The sequence below is a fragment of the Sceloporus occidentalis genome, unplaced genomic scaffold (genome assembly GCF_023333645.1).
Source record: "Sceloporus occidentalis isolate IW3139 unplaced genomic scaffold, rSceOcc1.0.p SCAF_130, whole genome shotgun sequence".
Classification (NCBI taxonomy): Eukaryota; Metazoa; Chordata; class Lepidosauria; order Squamata; family Phrynosomatidae; genus Sceloporus; species Sceloporus occidentalis.
Genome location: NW_028317110.1, coordinates 2,758,136 through 2,777,500, shown reverse-complemented (window position 1 = coordinate 2,777,500; position 19,365 = coordinate 2,758,136). Strand labels below are relative to the sequence as shown.

The 19,365-nt window shown below is 40.5% G+C and overlaps 2 pseudogenes; both read right to left on the bottom strand.

Moving 5' to 3' along the window:
• Positions 1 to 97: 97 nt before the first annotated feature.
• Positions 98 to 3,427, bottom strand: LOC149281625 (proprotein convertase subtilisin/kexin type 4 pseudogene; annotated as a pseudogene).
• Positions 3,428 to 11,718: 8,291 nt separating this feature from the next.
• LOC149281624 (proprotein convertase subtilisin/kexin type 4 pseudogene) lies at positions 11,719 to 15,098 on the bottom strand (annotated as a pseudogene).
• Positions 15,099 to 19,365: the final 4,267 nt, after the last annotated feature.

The following is a 19,365-nucleotide window of genomic DNA, read 5'->3' as shown; positions in this document are numbered from 1 at the left end:
CTGTATAAATCTATTTTACACACTTACCGATTTACGAATACTGCCGACTACGAGTCCCGTTGACAGAATGAAACAGAGGGTTCCACAACATCTGCCGTTATTTCATCCTGAGGAATTAAAAAAGAAAAGAAAAAAGAAAAAAGACTAAACGTGATGACGTCGAAATGACGCAAATAGAACAAGACGGCGAGCCGGGACCTTTAAAAGAACCGCGAAAACACAGACAGGATACAGATTGATTTCTTAAATTTTCTCCTGAGGAAGCCAGAATTGGTGAAACGCGTTGAGATATTTTGGAAAACTTTACAACTATTGAAAACCTGGACTTTACATGGACTTGATGATCATCCACTTATCTTTATAAAGGACACTGCTCTTACGCATAACCCAGTTGTTATGCCTACTTGTTTGTAAGTTTTTAATCTATATTCATTAAACAATATCTTTTTTATTGCACTATTTCGTTTCTTATCTTCTACACAGAAGCTCCTAAGACGAAAGAAAGTATGGATTTTTGACGAGCTTTCTATTTCTAATACATTTGTGAGTGCAACAAACATCTCTATTTTTATTTTTTTCGTATTAACTTATTACACTATATTTGTTTTATTTTTTCCCACATATCTATGCGCCCCGACCTTTGCCTATACATCATTTGTTATAACACTTATGAGGAGTGTTGATCTGCGGGAGCAGCAAGATTTGTAGGGTACTGTAATTTATTTCATATTCATTTTTTAAGACCTACCCACTCGTGAAGGTGTTTCTTTTCCGTTCTATATTGTGATGTAAGGATCTGGGGTATTACATAACTTTTAAGTCACTTAAATGCAAAATAAAACCAAACATGTCAGTGGTGACATTAAGTCACATAAAAATGATGTATTTCCAATCTTTAATCAATGTGCATTGCTATAGAATGCTTGATTCTTGTTTTGGAATCCACACAAGATATGAAATCTGAGATCGGTCTAAGCTTTTCCTTCAAGCATGCGAGCACGGTTTAATTGTTTTATTATTCAACATAAAATTTCCAGGTACTTAAAATCTAAATTTGTAAAATATAGCAAGGAAAAGGTATTTTTGCCAAATAGTAAAAGGAATTTTATTGGTGTAACAGTGCTATCCGCGTCAGGTTGGGTCTCTACTCTCCCTTGTTGAATTTGTCCTCATCAGTGTTCAAAAGCAAAGGAAATCTCCTCCCTGCGCAGATTCCAGATCTGATTTAGAGCACGGTGGTTGCCCATCAGACGGGACTGGGGTCTACTCGTGATCTTTTTCGTAGATACCAGTGAATGAAAACCACCAGCGGTCCCATAACCATTACAATGGCCGCACTCATTATCACTGCCACTAATGTTGTTTGAGGGATCCGGATGAATGAGGCGTTCTGTAAGTCTACACTTGGGGAGTCAGATCTTACGCATGAGTTGTCTTTTCCATTATATTCGTATAAAGGGGAACAGGAAGTGCAATTATTGGCAGACGACCCTTTACACGTAAAGCAGGATGGGTGGCAAGCGGCACAAGAACGAACAAGGTGAAAGCTGCTGGGCTCTGACACCTCCGCTCTCTGCGTAGACTTAAAGTATTTGGCAGGGCAGTAAGATAGACAGAGCTTTCCAAAGGTATAATATGGTGCCAAACATTCTATGCACGACCCATTTCTATCCCGCCTCAGACACTTTCTCATGACAGACTTCTTGATTTTCCTGGACATCATGTGTTCATCTGTCCCGTACAAAATCAACGTGACGTGATGTAGAAATCCGTGGTTGGTGTAGCTTCCTCTGTTCCTAAATTCTAAGGTCCAAAGGCCCAATGGATTTTCATCCCAAGATTGTGTGGTCATGAAGGACCAATCTCTGTACCCATCAGTGCTGGTATCATGTGGTCTCTTGCCCATCAGCACAGAACGGGTGCCCATAGGACTGGTAAGATAGATTTCCAGGTCACCTCTGCGACTGTAGCTGAGGGTCATTTGGGCTTGGACATGCTCAAGGGATGTTATGTGATTGGGGGACCCAGAACAGGCAGTGACATTGTAAGTCAAAATCAGATCTGAATGCACTCTTTTAGGGGTGCTCACAATTGTTATGAGGCACTTTCTTTGAGGCTGCGTTGTCTCCCATGTTTCGGCCAGCTCCACTACTCGTCCAGCATGCAAGAGTCCGTAGCCGAAAAAGTGGCTCACTTTTCTTCCCACTCCATTTATGACCCAATCGTCAGCCATTAGGTGGGCAGGACTGGACGCTCTTACCACGATATGTTGTATATCCCTCCATGTAAGAGCTGGGTTTGCCTCCAATGCCAAAGCAAGGATCCCGGCAGCAAGTGGAGTGGCGGCTGAAGTCCCGGTGTGTTTATCTGTACACGTGTGGCGTATATCAGTGGTGATAAAAGTCTCTTCCTCACCACCACCGCTGCTGTAAGTGCTTGTAAGTTTGCATGCACACGCCTCACTGTAACAAGGGACTGTTCCATGATTTGTGACACCCCCAACAGCAACAGTGTAGATACTGTTGGAGTAGCCGTCACTGTTGCAGTTGTCATTCCTGCCACCGTTTCCAGATGCCCAAACAAAGATAGATCCAAGGCCACGGCGGCCATTTAGTATTCCTTGGTAAAAAGCCTCAGAAGACAACATTCCTGGTCCATCCAGTATCTTTCCATCATCAGTGGGACCCCAGCTGGCGCTATAAATGTCAATATGCTGTGGGTTCAAACTCAACGACTGAGCTTCAACAAAGTCTGTGACTATCCCATCCAGCATTCGCACACCTCCTATTCTAGCGTTGTATGCTACTCCAGCGCCGCAGATATCATTATTGGCAACCGCAGCCACCTCGCCTGCACAGCGGGTCCCGTGGTTGGTCTCATTAGATGAGTTATATCGGGGCTGAGGGTCAGGATCGTCGTCATTAAAATCATAACTCGCTTCCGGATCATAGTTTAATGCGAGATCGGGGTGGTCCTTTTCAAGCCCATCATCCAGAACGGTCACCACCACGCCTCGTCCGGTATATCCACGGTTCCAAGCAGTCTGGATGCCTAAGTCAAGATTTTTACCCAGGTACCACTGCAAGCTGAAGAGGGGGTCTGTGGGAACCATACTAGGCTGTCTTTTCTCCCTTCTCCTCAGCGTCTGCTGCTCAAACCAGCTAACCTTGGGTTCTTTTTTCAGTTGAATATTTCTACCCCAGTGAGGGCTGAAGGATTTCCTTTGAATGCCACGATGAGATAAATGGTAGAAATCACTGCCAAGCACCACCTGGCCAAGGTTGATGAAACCGAATTTCTGTGCAATACGTTCTGCCTCTACAGAGCCATCAGGTATGTGCACAGCCCAGCTATTTGTGTAAATCTCCAAAGTAAAGATCACATGGATCAGAACAGTAACAACGAAAACCAGAGCTATGCTCCTCATCTTGTACTGTCAGCTTACAAAAGCATCTGTTGGCCTAACGGCCAGTGCTTTTATAACCTACACTATGTCACAGTAGAAGGGCGTGGCACATCTGTTACATCACAATAGCAGGGCGGGGCTCGGAACTCTCAGCGACAAGCCGGCTAGACAACGCTTACAGTTATGATGTCAATATATAATTCTGAAACAGTAGTGTGTGATTATATATATATATATATATATATATATATACACGGTATATACACACACACACATATATATATATCACACACAGACTACCATTCTAAAATGTGGGGTCACTTGGAAAATAAATGTCTAGCTGTAACAATTGCAAAAGGGGTTTTCTAATTATTGATTAGCCTTTTAAATTTAAACTTGGATTAAACACAACGTGCCGTTGGAACACAGCTACAATCATTCAGTCATTTATAACATTAATGATGCCTGTGCTGTATTTCTGATGCATTTCATGTCATTTTAATAGACAACATTCGTTTTCTTACAAAAAGAGAGACAGATCTATGTGACCTCGTACTTTTGAATGGTAGAGTATATATATATATAATTATAATTATATATATATATATATATATATATATTGCCAAGAGAACGCCAAGTATAAACAAAACCCTTGGGGACTCTAATCAAGATAATCTAACAGAGTAATAAAGTGACATTTAAAGAAGCGACGTGATTAAGGGTTCAAAATGGTGTAAAAAAGGCACGAGAAGACAAGCAGTCGCAGGGTCGGCCCCTGTACTTACGCCACTGACCAAGATGGCTCCGGATATAAAAACATCAAATCCATGGCATGTAGCTGTATGTCCTGACTGAGTGGTGGCGGTTAACACAGTAAGGGAATATAGATATGAATGGGATCGGCATATTGTTATCCCGACTCCTGAGTGAAGATGCGAGTCTGCAGTCAAACTCTATTCCTATGTTTCTTTTTTTTTTTGATTCCCATTGCTATGTTTCATGTACAAAGTGAAATATGTTTTAATGATCCCTTTTTTTCCCAGTGTGATACCCACAGTGTTAGCAAATGCATACACACGTATATAACCCTGGGGGGACCTGTGGGATCAATAAGGATGTCCTCCATGATGAGAGAGGCACAACCAGGGTTCATGGAATTTTATTAAGGAGAAAAACTACACAAAATCCTGATCCGTTTCATACATTTATTATACATCTATGCACAGACATGTAGTACATACATATATTCCATTTAATCTGTAATAATTGAAAACTGTTCAGATCTTTAGTCATAATATAAACAAAAGCCACATAATAGCTTGATTTATACTTTCTATGCCGACTATCCGTTTTAATGGGTTAACTACTTCCATGTCTGCTTATGGTGAACATTTCGCCCTCACAAACACGGCAGCTCCTTGAGATGAGGTACAGATGGCAGACCGCGCGGAGGGCACTGGGTGTACAGAACGGCACTAGAAGCATGAAATAAATACGTTAAAAAAAACCCACTGTATTTGTTGTTCGGTTTTGTTTATAATCCAGTCCCTCGTTTGATTGCTGCTAAAACACCGACATGTTTAGTGCGGCTGGTAACAGGCGGTGACCCGCCAACACGTCCTCTTCATGCGGAAGCTTTATATATATACGAGACCAGAGTTCTCCTCATTCCACGGTAAGCTGGACACTGTCACTTTGACCGTGCTGATCGTGTTTCCGTGCTGAAAAACATCAAGAATATTATCTTTTATTTATAATATAATATATATTTAGAATATATTCCTATAGTCCATACATTCAGAGTCTGACAAAACTAGAACTGACAGATTAAAAACGATCATTTACGTTAAGTAAATAGAGACCGGTCCGTAAACTTACAGTCTAGAGGATATTTCGATTCAATGGCCACCATCCTAGATTAAAACGCAAAAATTAACACATCTACCACTTTTGCTCCGGTTACATAGTTACATAGTTACATAGGCTGAAAAAAGACATGCGTCCATCAAGTTCAGCCTTTCCTATATCTGTTAATTTGTTGCTGTTTGATCCAAAAGAAGGCAAAAAACCCTGGCTTCGCTCTTTCCAATTTTGCACTAACCAGGGAAAAAAATTCCTTCTTGACCCCAAAATGGCAGTCAGATTTCTCCTTGGATCAATAAGCTGTTTCCCCATAATTAAAGATTATATCCCTGAATATTATGTTTTTCCAGGTATCCATCCAGTTGCAGTTTAAACGTCTGTACAGACTCTGATAAAACTACCTCTGCAGGCAGAGAATTCCACATCCTTACTGCCCTTACTGTAAAAAACCCTTTCCTCTGCTTTAGTCTAAATCTCCTTTCTTCCAGTCTAAATGCATGACCACGTGTCCTATGCATAGTCCTGTTTATGAACAGATTTCCACACAATGGTTTGTATTGGCCCCGAATATATTTATATAATGCTATCATATCCCCTCTGAGGCGACGTTTTTCTAAACTAAACAGATTTAAATTAGTTAACCTTTCTTCATAACTATATTGCTCCATTCCTTTTATTAATTTTGTAGCCCGCCTCTGCACCCTTTCTAGTGCTATGATATCCTTCTTCAGAAAAGGCGCCCAAAATTGCGCAGCATATTCAAGGTGCGGCCTTACCATTGATTTATACAGAGGCAAAATTATATCTTTATTCCGCGACTTGATGCCCCTTTTTATACACGACAATACCTTACTGGCCTTAGCAACCGCAGACTGACACTGCACATTGTTGCCTAGTTTGTTGTCTATAACAATTCCCAAATCCTTCTCATTTGTCATTACCCCTAATTCACTACCGTTTAGGGTGTAGGTTGCTTGTGCATTCGCTACCCCGAAGTGCATAACTTTACATTTATCTACATTGAATTTCATCTGCCATTTGAGTGCCCAGTCCCCCAGTCTATCTAGATCCCTCTGCAGCACATTAATATCCTGCTCGCCCTGTATAACTTTACCTAGTTTTGTGTCATCTGCAAACACAGAAACATGACTTTCAATGCCTCCTGCCAGGTCATTTATAAATATGTTGAATAAAATTGGTCCCAGAACAGAACCCTGAGGGACACCACTTACCACTTTTGACCAGCTTGAAAATTTACCATTTATAACAACTCTCTGTTCTCTACCTCTAAGCCGATGTTCTACCCAAGAACAAGAATTTGCATCTAGGCCAATTTCCTTCAGTTTGAATACTAACCTATTGTGTGGAACCGAGTCAAACGCCTTGGCAAAAACCAAGTAGATTCCATCCACCGCGACCCCCTGATCCACACTTCTACTACCATCTACCATCTTAGCTTCTAGAACTTCCTTGTCATTGACATGACCACCATACTACCTCTCACCCCATCACTGATACCCCCACACCACCTCTCACCCTTCCTCTGTGCCTTATGTTTGTCACCCCATTCCCTCAAGATTGTAAGCTTGCAGGGTCCTCTCCACCAAATGTATCGGTTTGTCTCGTCAGACCCCTTGAATTTATGTATTGTATTAAGCGCTGCGTAAACTGTTGGCGCTATATAAATAAAAGATAATAATAATAATAATAAGATTATTAAGGCAGAGAACCAATTAACACTTTTCTGTTATAATATAGGGGGTTTTAATTTTTTATTTTATAATGAAATTAATAAAACACATAATATTCATAATTCTACCAAACTCAAACTATCTCTGCCAGCCTCATCCAAAAAAAGCATGCTGTATTTTTTATAATACAATACAAGGCAGTTAAAGGGGGCATATTAATCACTGAATGTTTAACTAGACTTGAGTACATGGACCAAAAATGATTTGGACACAATTTCAATTTTTCCTTTCCTGCACCTTTCGGTTTGGATGAGATTCAGGGTTTTTTTTTTGTTTTTGTTTTTATTATTATTATTATTATTATTATTAGTGCTCCATTCACTATCACACTCTCAATGTCCTCATACCTTTTTCGCCAGCCAGCATAGCCGAGCAGAAATCAGGAAGAAGATGACCAAGAAAGAAGATGGGGACACGGAAGAGATTAATGGGAAAATGTGTGCTGACGACCTATAGGATATGCCACAGCGTTTCGGCAGTGAAACAACTTATTTTCTCTTATTATACCCTATAGGGATTCATCTGTCATTCTCTAGCACACAGCTATATTTTCACTTAATCTGACTCTTAGAACCTGTGACTGTACTAAGTATGTGTGTACCAAAATCTACGTTTTATTCCTATGAACACTGACCCAGTGCTGTCATTCCGTAGGGGAAAAAAAAAAAAGATATAATTTCACTTAGTTTGACTCCAGAAAAAAACACAAAACATCTTATTACATTGGACATTTAACCATTTAACATTTAATCATTCATCTGTCACTCCCTAAAACACAGCAATTGTTTAAAATGCTATAAAGGGTGATAATGGCTCACATGCAGGGTTCTCAACTACTAATGTGTTAACTGCTCCAATTTAATTGTACAGCGCATCTTAATTTCTTTCTCTGAACAGATAAAGGGTAATAATAATTCCATCTAATCTAACTACCGCATTTGCTCGATTATAAGACGACCCTGATTATAAGACGACCCCCCAAATCTGAATATTAATTTAGGAAAAAAAGAAAAAGCCTGAATATAAGACGACCCTAAAGGAAAAAAGTTTTACCAGAAAATGTTAATTCATGTAAACTATTTTTTTTATAAAGCTATGATTGAGAAAAATATTTTTTTTGTTTTTATTTCCTTGTATTTTCCAACCTGTCCCCCAGTTACGCACATCTGCCCCCAGGCTTGCCACTCCAATATGGCACTGTGGCCCATGATATGCCTTTTAACCCTCTATATGCCACTGTGCCCCATGGTATGCCTTTTGACCCCCTATGTGCCACTCTGCCTCCAGAAATGCCTTATACCCCTAAATGCCACTCTGGCATTTAGGGGGTTAAAATGCATATTATGGGGCAGAGTGGCATATAGGGAGGTATAAGGCATTCCAGGAGGCAGAGTGGAATTAAGGGAGTTAAAAGGCATTGTATAGAGCACTCTGCCTCCAGAAATGCCTTATACCCCTATATGCCACTCTGGCATTTAGGGGGTTAAAAGGCATATTATGGGGCAGAGTGGCATATAGGGAGGTGAAATGCCTTATACCTCCCTATATGCCACTCTGCCCCATAATATGCTTTTTAACCCCCTAAGTGCCAGAGTGGCATATAGGGGTATAAGGCATTCCAGAAATGCCCTATGCCCCCATTTAACACACACACACACACACACACACTTACTTACTTACCGGTGCTTCCAATTTCCTGCTGTTTTGCCGGGGCAGCGGGTTAACATCTCCTTCCGCTGCAGCGGGGTTTGTTGGCAGCGGGGTTTGTCTGCGTCCGTCTCATATAGCTTCCCTGGCTGTCAGAGATCAGAGTTCCCCGCACCGGTGCGAGGAACTCTGATCTCTGACAGCCGGGGAAGGTATACGCGACGGACGCAGACAACCCCCGCTGCTAGCCACACCTCCTTCCGGCTGCAGCGGACGTTGTGTACGCGGATCGCTGCCCCGGCAACACAGCAGGAAGCACCGGTAAGTGTGTGTATGGGGGGGGAGACAGGAGGATCCAGGTCCCCTGCAGCGGTGCGGGGGATCTGGATCTTAGTCTCATAATCAGACCTCTATTTGAGGTCTGATTAGAAGACGACCCCGATTAGAAGACCCAAAATGTGGGGTCACTTTCATGTATCAATTGCAAAAGGTTTTTTTAACGATTGATTAGCCTTTTAAACTTGGATTAGCAAACACAACGTGCCGTTGGAACGCAGGAAAGATGGGTGAGATAAAGAGCCTCAAGAGTTATTCCATTAAAAATCACCAAAAAAGAATACCAGCTCTTCATCTAAACCCAGAGAAAGATGGGAAAGGGCAGACCTCCTGGAAGTATAATCTGTCGGCACTAAAGAGATTACCTGCTAGCCATACTGACCACAGAACATAATAAAACAAAACAAAAGTACACTCAGCACTGGAGATACATAATAATGTCGATCCTTAAAAGAAGGAAAAAAAAACAAGCACTATAATAGAATATCTGGAACAGACACATCGCGGACCCCTTCTGGCACACTAACTGTGAATAACGGTCAGGGACCCAGAACCTCCTCTAATGATCACACAAACCGCTATCTCCAGCGGCGCACACAGGCGCGGACCCGCATACATCTCCACACGGCCGACATAACAGTAACAACACGGCAACACCGTAAACTACACGGGTGTAGACAACAATCTCCTGACCATACAAAGTGCTCGTGTTACTCCGGGACACAAGAATTATAGCAAAACATTCCTATTAGAAGGAGGACATCCTAAGAGGAATGTAATAGTCTTAAAACTTTAAGATGTAGGGTTTATAAAAATTCAAAAAAAAATCACTTTTTATGCCCCTTTTATTATAGTCTACGGCCTACGGCCTTCCTTTTTATCCTCCCTGTTAGCATGTACCATGTTTCAGTTCTCTTATGACATAAATGAGCTCTAATGACGCCATATAATTACTAATTCACGCAAACACGAACATTACAAATGAGTGTGAATGTGCAGGTGAAACCTGTGACAGCCGGTAGCGCGGATGCAGAATAAAGGTATTTGGCGGTACTACAGACTTCCAAGAGCCCCAACACCGGCCCATTTAAACATAAAGGCATGCGGTCACCTGCTCACTAAACCGGCTCTCCTTGGCATTCTGTACCGGCGGGGCGACCACGAACCCCAAACACACAGGGAGCAGGAGCGGGTTCATGTCCTGTCACTCGTACCGGAGTCCCTCACAGCATTCTGACACAACGTCGCTTCCTGCTTCCTGCTCAACTGGCGAGAAAAGAGCGCTGGGATTGGTCCACGCATTCTAGCGGCTGAATGCTCGCTCATTATTGGTCAGAACTGATGACACGTCCTCCCAATAGCAATGCGCACCCGCCATCTTTATTCCTGGCAGCGATTACGCTACTGTTCGTGATCTGTCGCTTTTTCATTTATCTGTTTTGTGTACGGAATTCGTGTGGATTCTCATAACACTGTCTATATGTTTATTATCTGAAGCAAAACGATTGTTGAATAAAATAAATATTGTTTCCAATATATAATACTTTATCAATGCTCACTCACCCTTACACATAGACATTCATGCTCAAAATATATTTTCTGTAAGATATAACAAAATATTTTTCTGTATGTGATGTAAGGATAAAAATAAAAATAGAGATGTTTGTTGCACTCACAAGTGTATTAGAAATAGAAAGCTCGTCAAAAATCCATACTTTCTTTCGTCTTAGGAGCTTCTGTGTAGAAGATAAGAAACGAAATAGTGCAATAAAAACGATATTGTTTAATGAATATAGATGTCCCAAGACACTGTATAAAATGTAATAAATTCTCGTTTTCCGATTTTAAAGTAATAGGGATAGATTTAGTATCCCCCCACTGGCGGGGAGGAGATGTAAAAGATATGCTATCAAGAAAAGAAACTGAATGGATATATAAATTTCAAACCTACAAGAAAGACGGATTGAATGTAGAATTCGATATATCCATTTTTTTGTGAATCCATTCATTTTTTGTGTATTAATTCCCTTTTCAAACAATCAAAATTTATTTTTTCTTTTTTAAATTATATTTATTTTATTAAGTTTTTATTTACAACATATTTTATCACACATACTAATTAAAATTGCATATAAGCGTTTTTATTCATATACTTTTTATATACACGATTTTATACACATGATTTTTAAACAATATTTTTACAAGATTTCTCTCTTTTAATAACATCATTTTTACACCATGTTTGTTCCATCTGAAGGTTAATTGTTCAACCACAGAACAGATGGATATCAGTAACATAATCGTGACAGCATTCAATTAATCAATTAGCGAGAGTACAATCAGAATACTTTCTTCTACATCTCTCTCTTATGTCTTCTTTCGTGTGGGAGTTCTGTCCAACAGGATAGATTCCTAAGAAAATAAAAATACATTCACTGAATACATTGGATCTTTAAATTGGTACCAATTAATATTGTTACTAAGTTGCTACATTGTTTCACTTGCCTATTGAGGTTTGGACGGATGCCAAACCACATACACAGATGTCTTCTATCTTGAATCAGCCTGTCTGTCTTTCCTTCTGTTGGTCCCTTGATGCTCTGCCGATATATCCCTGTAACTAGAAAAGATAGTTAAATGAAAAACATTCTATATGTCATGTTTTTAACTGTATAAATCTATTTTACACACTTACCGATTTACGAATACTGCCGACTACGAGTCCCGTTGACAGAATGAAACAGAGGGTTCCACAACATCTGCCGTTATTTCATCCTGAGGAATTAAAAAAGAAAAGAAAAAAGAAAAAAGACTAAACGTGATGACGTCGAAATGACGCAAATAGAACAAGACGGCGAGCCGGGACCTTTAAAAGAACCGCGAAAACACAGACAGGATACAGATTGATTTCTTAAATTTTCTCCTGAGGAAGCCAGAATTGGTGAAACGCGTTGAGATATTTTGGAAAACTTTACAACTATTGAAAACCTGGACTTTACATGGACTTGATGATCATCCACTTATCTTTATAAAGGACACTGCTCTTACGCATAACCCAGTTGTTATGCCTACTTGTTTGTAAGTTTTTAATCTATATTCATTAAACAATATCTTTTTTATTGCACTATTTCGTTTCTTATCTTCTACACAGAAGCTCCTAAGACGAAAGAAAGTATGGATTTTTGACGAGCTTTCTATTTCTAATACATTTGTGAGTGCAACAAACATCTCTATTTTTATTTTTTTCGTATTAACTTATTACACTATATTTGTTTTATTTTTTCCCACATATCTATGCGCCCCGACCTTTGCCTATACATCATTTGTTATAACACTTATGAGGAGTGTTGATCTGCGGGAGCAGCAAGATTTGTAGGGTACTGTAATTTATTTCATATTCATTTTTTAAGACCTACCCACTCGTGAAGGTGTTTCTTTTCCGTTCTATATTGTGATGTAAGGATCTGGGGTATTACATAACTTTTAAGTCACTTAAATGCAAAATAAAACCAAACATGTCAGTGGTGACATTAAGTCACATAAAAATGATGTATTTCCAATCTTTAATCAATGTGCATTGCTATAGAATGCTTGATTCTTGTTTTGGAATCCACACAAGATATGAAATCTGAGATCGGTCTAAGCTTTTCCTTCAAGCATGCGAGCACGGTTTAATTGTTTTATTATTCAACATAAAATTTCCAGGTACTTAAAATCTAAATTTGTAAAATATAGCAAGGAAAAGGTATTTTTGCCAAATAGTAAAAGGAATTTTATTGGTGTAACAGTGCTATCCGCGTCAGGTTGGGTCTCTACTCTCCCTTGTTGAATTTGTCCTCATCAGTGTTCAAAAGCAAAGGAAATCTCCTCCCTGCGCAGATTCCAGATCTGATTTAGAGCACGGTGGTTGCCCATCAGACGGGACTGGGGTCTACTCGTGATCTTTTTCGTAGATACCAGTGAATGAAAACCACCAGCGGTCCCATAACCATTACAATGGCCGCACTCATTATCACTGCCACTAATGTTGTTTGAGGGATCCGGATGAATGAGGCGTTCTGTAAGTCTACACTTGGGGAGTCAGATCTTACGCATGAGTTGTCTTTTCCATTATATTCGTATAAAGGGGAACAGGAAGTGCAATTATTGGCAGACGACCCTTTACACGTAAAGCAGGATGGGTGGCAAGCGGCACAAGAACGAACAAGGTGAAAGCTGCTGGGCTCTGACACCTCCGCTCTCTGCGTAGACTTAAAGTATTTGGCAGGGCAGTAAGATAGACAGAGCTTTCCAAAGGTATAATATGGTGCCAAACATTCTATGCACGACCCATTTCTATCCCGCCTCAGACACTTTCTCATGACAGACTTCTTGATTTTCCTGGACATCATGTGTTCATCTGTCCCGTACAAAATCAACGTGACGTGATGTAGAAATCCGTGGTTGGTGTAGCTTCCTCTGTTCCTAAATTCTAAGGTCCAAAGGCCCAATGGATTTTCATCCCAAGATTGTGTGGTCATGAAGGACCAATCTCTGTACCCATCAGTGCTGGTATCATGTGGTCTCTTGCCCATCAGCACAGAACGGGTGCCCATAGGACTGGTAAGATAGATTTCCAGGTCACCTCTGCGACTGTAGCTGAGGGTCATTTGGGCTTGGACATGCTCAAGGGATGTTATGTGATTGGGGGACCCAGAACAGGCAGTGACATTGTAAGTCAAAATCAGATCTGAATGCACTCTTTTAGGGGTGCTCACAATTGTTATGAGGCACTTTCTTTGAGGCTGCGTTGTCTCCCATGTTTCGGCCAGCTCCACTACTCGTCCAGCATGCAAGAGTCCGTAGCCGAAAAAGTGGCTCACTTTTCTTCCCACTCCATTTATGACCCAATCGTCAGCCATTAGGTGGGCAGGACTGGACGCTCTTACCACGATATGTTGTATATCCCTCCATGTAAGAGCTGGGTTTGCCTCCAATGCCAAAGCAAGGATCCCGGCAGCAAGTGGAGTGGCGGCTGAAGTCCCGGTGTGTTTATCTGTACACGTGTGGCGTATATCAGTGGTGATAAAAGTCTCTTCCTCACCACCACCGCTGCTGTAAGTGCTTGTAAGTTTGCATGCACACGCCTCACTGTAACAAGGGACTGTTCCATGATTTGTGACACCCCCAACAGCAACAGTGTAGATACTGTTGGAGTAGCCGTCACTGTTGCAGTTGTCATTCCTGCCACCGTTTCCAGATGCCCAAACAAAGATAGATCCAAGGCCACGGCGGCCATTTAGTATTCCTTGGTAAAAAGCCTCAGAAGACAACACTCCTGGTCCATCCAGTATCTTTCCATCATCAGTGGGACCCCAGCTGGCGCTATAAATGTCAATATGCTGTGGGTTCAAACTCAACGACTGAGCTTCAACAAAGTCTGTGACTATCCCATCCAGCATTCGCACACCTCCTATTCTAGCGTTGTATGCTACTCCAGCGCCGCAGATATCATTATTGGCAACCGCAGCCACCTCGCCTGCACAGCGGGTCCCGTGGTTGGTCTCATTAGATGAGTTATATCGGGGCTGAGGGTCAGGATCGTCGTCATTAAAATCATAACTCGCTTCCGGATCATAGTTTAATGCGAGATCGGGGTGGTCCTTTTCAAGCCCATCATCCAGAACGGTCACCACCACGCCTCGTCCGGTATATCCACGGTTCCAAGCAGTCTGGATGCCTAAGTCAAGATTTTTACCCAGGTACCACTGCAAGCTGAAGAGGGGGTCTGTGGGAACCATACTAGGCTGTCTTTTCTCCCTTCTCCTCAGCGTCTGCTGCTCAAACCAGCTAACCTTGGGTTCTTTTTTCAGTTGAATATTTCTACCCCAGTGAGGGCTGAAGGATTTCCTTTGAATGCCACGATGAGATAAATGGTAGAAATCACTGCCAAGCACCACCTGGCCAAGGTTGATGAAACCGAATTTCTGTGCAATACGTTCTGCCTCTACAGAGCCATCAGGTATGTGCACAGCCCAGCTATTTGTGTAAATCTCCAAAGTAAAGATCACATGGATCAGAACAGTAACAACGAAAACCAGAGCTATGCTCCTCATCTTGTACTGTCAGCTTACAAAAGCATCTGTTGGCCTAACGGCCAGTGCTTTTATAACCTACACTATGTCACAGTAGAAGGGCGTGGCACATCTGTTACATCACAATAGCAGGGCGGGGCTCGGAACTCTCAGCGACAAGCCGGCTAGACAACGCTTACAGTTATGATGTCAATATATAATTCTGAAACAGTAGTGTGTGATTATATATATATATATATATATATATATATATATATATATATACACGGTATATACACACACACACATATATATATATCACACACAGACTACCATTCTAAAATGTGGGGTCACTTGGAAAATAAATGTCTAGCTGTAACAATTGCAAAAGGGGTTTTCTAATTATTGATTAGCCTTTTAAATTTAAACTTGGATTAAACACAACGTGCCGTTGGAACACAGCTACAATCATTCAGTCATTTATAACATTAATGATGCCTGTGCTGTATTTCTGATGCATTTCATGTCATTTTAATAGACAACATTCGTTTTCTTACAAAAAGAGAGACAGATCTATGTGACCTCGTACTTTTGAATGGTAGAGTATATATATATATAATTATAATTATATATATATATATATATATATATATATTGCCAAGAGAACGCCAAGTATAAACAAAACCCTTGGGGACTCTAATCAAGATAATCTAACAGAGTAATAAAGTGACATTTAAAGAAGCGACGTGATTAAGGGTTCAAAATGGTGTAAAAAAGGCACGAGAAGACAAGCAGTCGCAGGGTCGGCCCCTGTACTTACGCCACTGACCAAGATGGCTCCGGATATAAAAACATCAAATCCATGGCATGTAGCTGTATGTCCTGACTGAGTGGTGGCGGTTAACACAGTAAGGGAATATAGATATGAATGGGATCGGCATATTGTTATCCCGACTCCTGAGTGAAGATACGAGTCTGCAGTCAAACTCTATTCCTATGTTTCTTTTTTTTTTTGATTCCCATTGCTATGTTTCATGTACAAAGTGAAATATGTTTTAATGATCCCTTTTTTTCCCAGTGTGATACCCACAGTGTTAGCAAATGCATACACACGTATATAACCCTGGGGGGACCTGTGGGATCAATAAGGATGTCCTCCATGATGAGAGAGGCACAACCAGGGTTCATGGAATTTTATTAAGGAGAAAAACTACACAAAATCCTGATCCGTTTCATACATTTATTATACATCTATGCACATACATATATTCCATTTAATCTGTAATAATTGAAAACTGTTCAGATCTTTAGTCATAATATAAACAAAAGCCACATAATAGCTTGATTTATACTTTCTATGCCGACTATCCGTTTTAATGGGTTAACTACTTCCATGTCTGCTTATGGTGAACATTTCGCCCTCACAAACACGGCAGCTCCTTGAGATGAGGTACAGATGGCAGACCGCGCGGAGGGCACTGGGTGTACAGAACGGCACTAGAAGCATGAAATAAATACGTTAAAAAAAAACCACTGTATTTGTTGTTCGGTTTTGTTTATAATCCAGTCCCTCGTTTGATTGCTGCTAAAACACCGACATGTTTAGTGCGGCTGGTAACAGGCGGTGACCCGCCAACACGTCCTCTTCATGCGGAAGCTTTATATATATACGAGACCAGAGTTCTCCTCATTCCACGGTAAGCTGGACACTGTCACTTTGACCGTGCTGATCGTGTTTCCGTGCTGAAAAACATCAAGAATATTATCTTTTATTTATAATATAATATATATTTAGAATATATTCCTATAGTCCATACATTCAGAGTCTGACAAAACTAGAACTGACAGATTAAAAACGATCATTTACGTTAAGTAAATAGAGACCGGTCCGTAAACTTACAGTCTAGAGGATATTTCGATTCAATGGCCACCATCCTAGATTAAAACGCAAAAATTAACACATCTACCACTTTTGCTCCGGTTACATAGTTACATAGTTACATAGGCTGAAAAAAGACATGCGTCCATCAAGTTCAGCCTTTCCTATATCTGTTAATTTGTTGCTGTTTGATCCAAAAGAAGGCAAAAAACCCTGGCTTCGCTCTTTCCAATTTTGCACTAACCAGGGAAAAAAATTCCTTCTTGACCCCAAAATGGCAGTCAGATTTCTCCTTGGATCAATAAGCTGTTTCCCCATAATTAAAGATTATATCCCTGAATATTATGTTTTTCCAGGTATCCATCCAGTTGCAGTTTAAACGTCTGTACAGACTCTGATAAAACTACCTCTGCAGGCAGAGAATTCCACATCCTTACTGCCCTTACTGTAAAAAACCCTTTCCTCTGCTTTAGTCTAAATCTCCTTTCTTCCAGTCTAAATGCATGACCACGTGTCCTATGCATAGTCCTGTTTATGAACAGATTTCCACACAATGGTTTGTATTGGCCCCGAATATATTTATATAATGCTATCATATCCCCTCTGAGGCGACGTTTTTCTAAACTAAACAGATTTAAATTAGTTAACCTTTCTTCATAACTATATTGCTCCATTCCTTTTATTAATTTTGTAGCCCGCCTCTGCACCCTTTCTAGTGCTATGATATCCTTCTTCAGAAAAGGCGCCCAAAATTGCACAGCATATTCAAGGTGCGGCCTTACCATTGATTTATACAGAGGCAAAATTATATCTTTATTCCGCGACTTGATGCCCCTTTTTATACACGACAATACCTTACTGGCCTTAGCAACCGCAGACTGACACTGCACATTGTTGCCTAGTTTGTTGTCTATAACAATTCCCAAATCCTTCTCATTTGTCATTACCCCTAATTCACTACCGTTTAGGGTGTAGGTTGCTTGTGCATTCGCTACCCCGAAGTGCATAACTTTACATTTATCTACATTGAATTTCATCTGCCATTTGAGTGCCCAGTCCCCCAGTCTATCTAGATCCCTCTGCAGCACATTAATATCCTGCTCGCCCTGTATAACTTTACCTAGTTTTGTGTCATCTGCAAACACAGAAACATGACTTTCAATGCCTCCTGCCAGGTCATTTATAAATATGTTGAATAAAATTGGTCCCAGAACAGAACCCTGAGGGACACCACTTACCACTTTTGACCAGCTTGAAAATTTACCATTTATAACAACTCTCTGTTCTCTACCTCTAAGCCGATGTTCTACCCAAGAACAAGAATTTGCATCTAGGCCAATTTCCTTCAGTTTGAATACTAACCTATTGTGTGGAACCGAGTCAAACGCCTTGGCAAAAACCAAGTAGATTCCATCCACCGCGACCCCCTGATCCACACTTCTACTACCATCTACCATCTTAGCTTCTAGAACTTCCTTGTCATTGACATGACCACCATACTACCTCTCACCCCATCACTGATACCCCCACACCACCTCTCACCCTTCCTCTGTGCCTTATGTTTGTCACCCCATTCCCTCAAGATTGTAAGCTTGCAGGGTCCTCTCCACCAAATGTATCGGTTTGTCTCGTCAGACCCCTTGAATTTATGTATTGTATTAAGCGCTGCGTAAACTGTTGGCGCTATATAAATAAAAGATAATAATAATAATAATAAGATTATTAAGGCAGAGAACCAATTAACACTTTTCTGTTATAATATAGGGGGTTTTAATTTTTTATTTTATAATGAAATTAATAAAACACATAATATTCATAATTCTACCAAACTCAAACTATCTCTGCCAGCCTCATCCAAAAAAAGCATGCTGTATTTTTTATAATACAATACAAGGCAGTTAAAGGGGGCATATTAATCACTGAATGTTTAACTAGACTTGAGTACATGGACCAAAAATGATTTGGACACAATTTCAATTTTTCCTTTCCTGCACCTTTCGGTTTGGATGAGATTCAGGGTTTTTTTTTTGTTTTTGTTTTTATTATTATTATTATTATTATTATTAGTGCTCCATTCACTATCACACTCTCAATGTCCTCATACCTTTTTCGCCAGCCAGCATAGCCGAGCAGAAATCAGGAAGAAGATGACCAAGAAAGAAGATGGGGACACGGAAGAGATTAATGGGAAAATGTGTGCTGACGACCTATAGGATATGCCACAGCGTTTCGGCAGTGAAACAACTTATTTTCTCTTATTATACCCTATAGGGATTCATCTGTCATTCTCTAGCACACAGCTATATTTTCACTTAATCTGACTCTTAGAACCTGTGACTGTACTAAGTATGTGTGTACCAAAATCTACGTTTTATTCCTATGAACACTGACCCAGTGCTGTCATTCCGTAGGGGAAAAAAAAAAAAGATA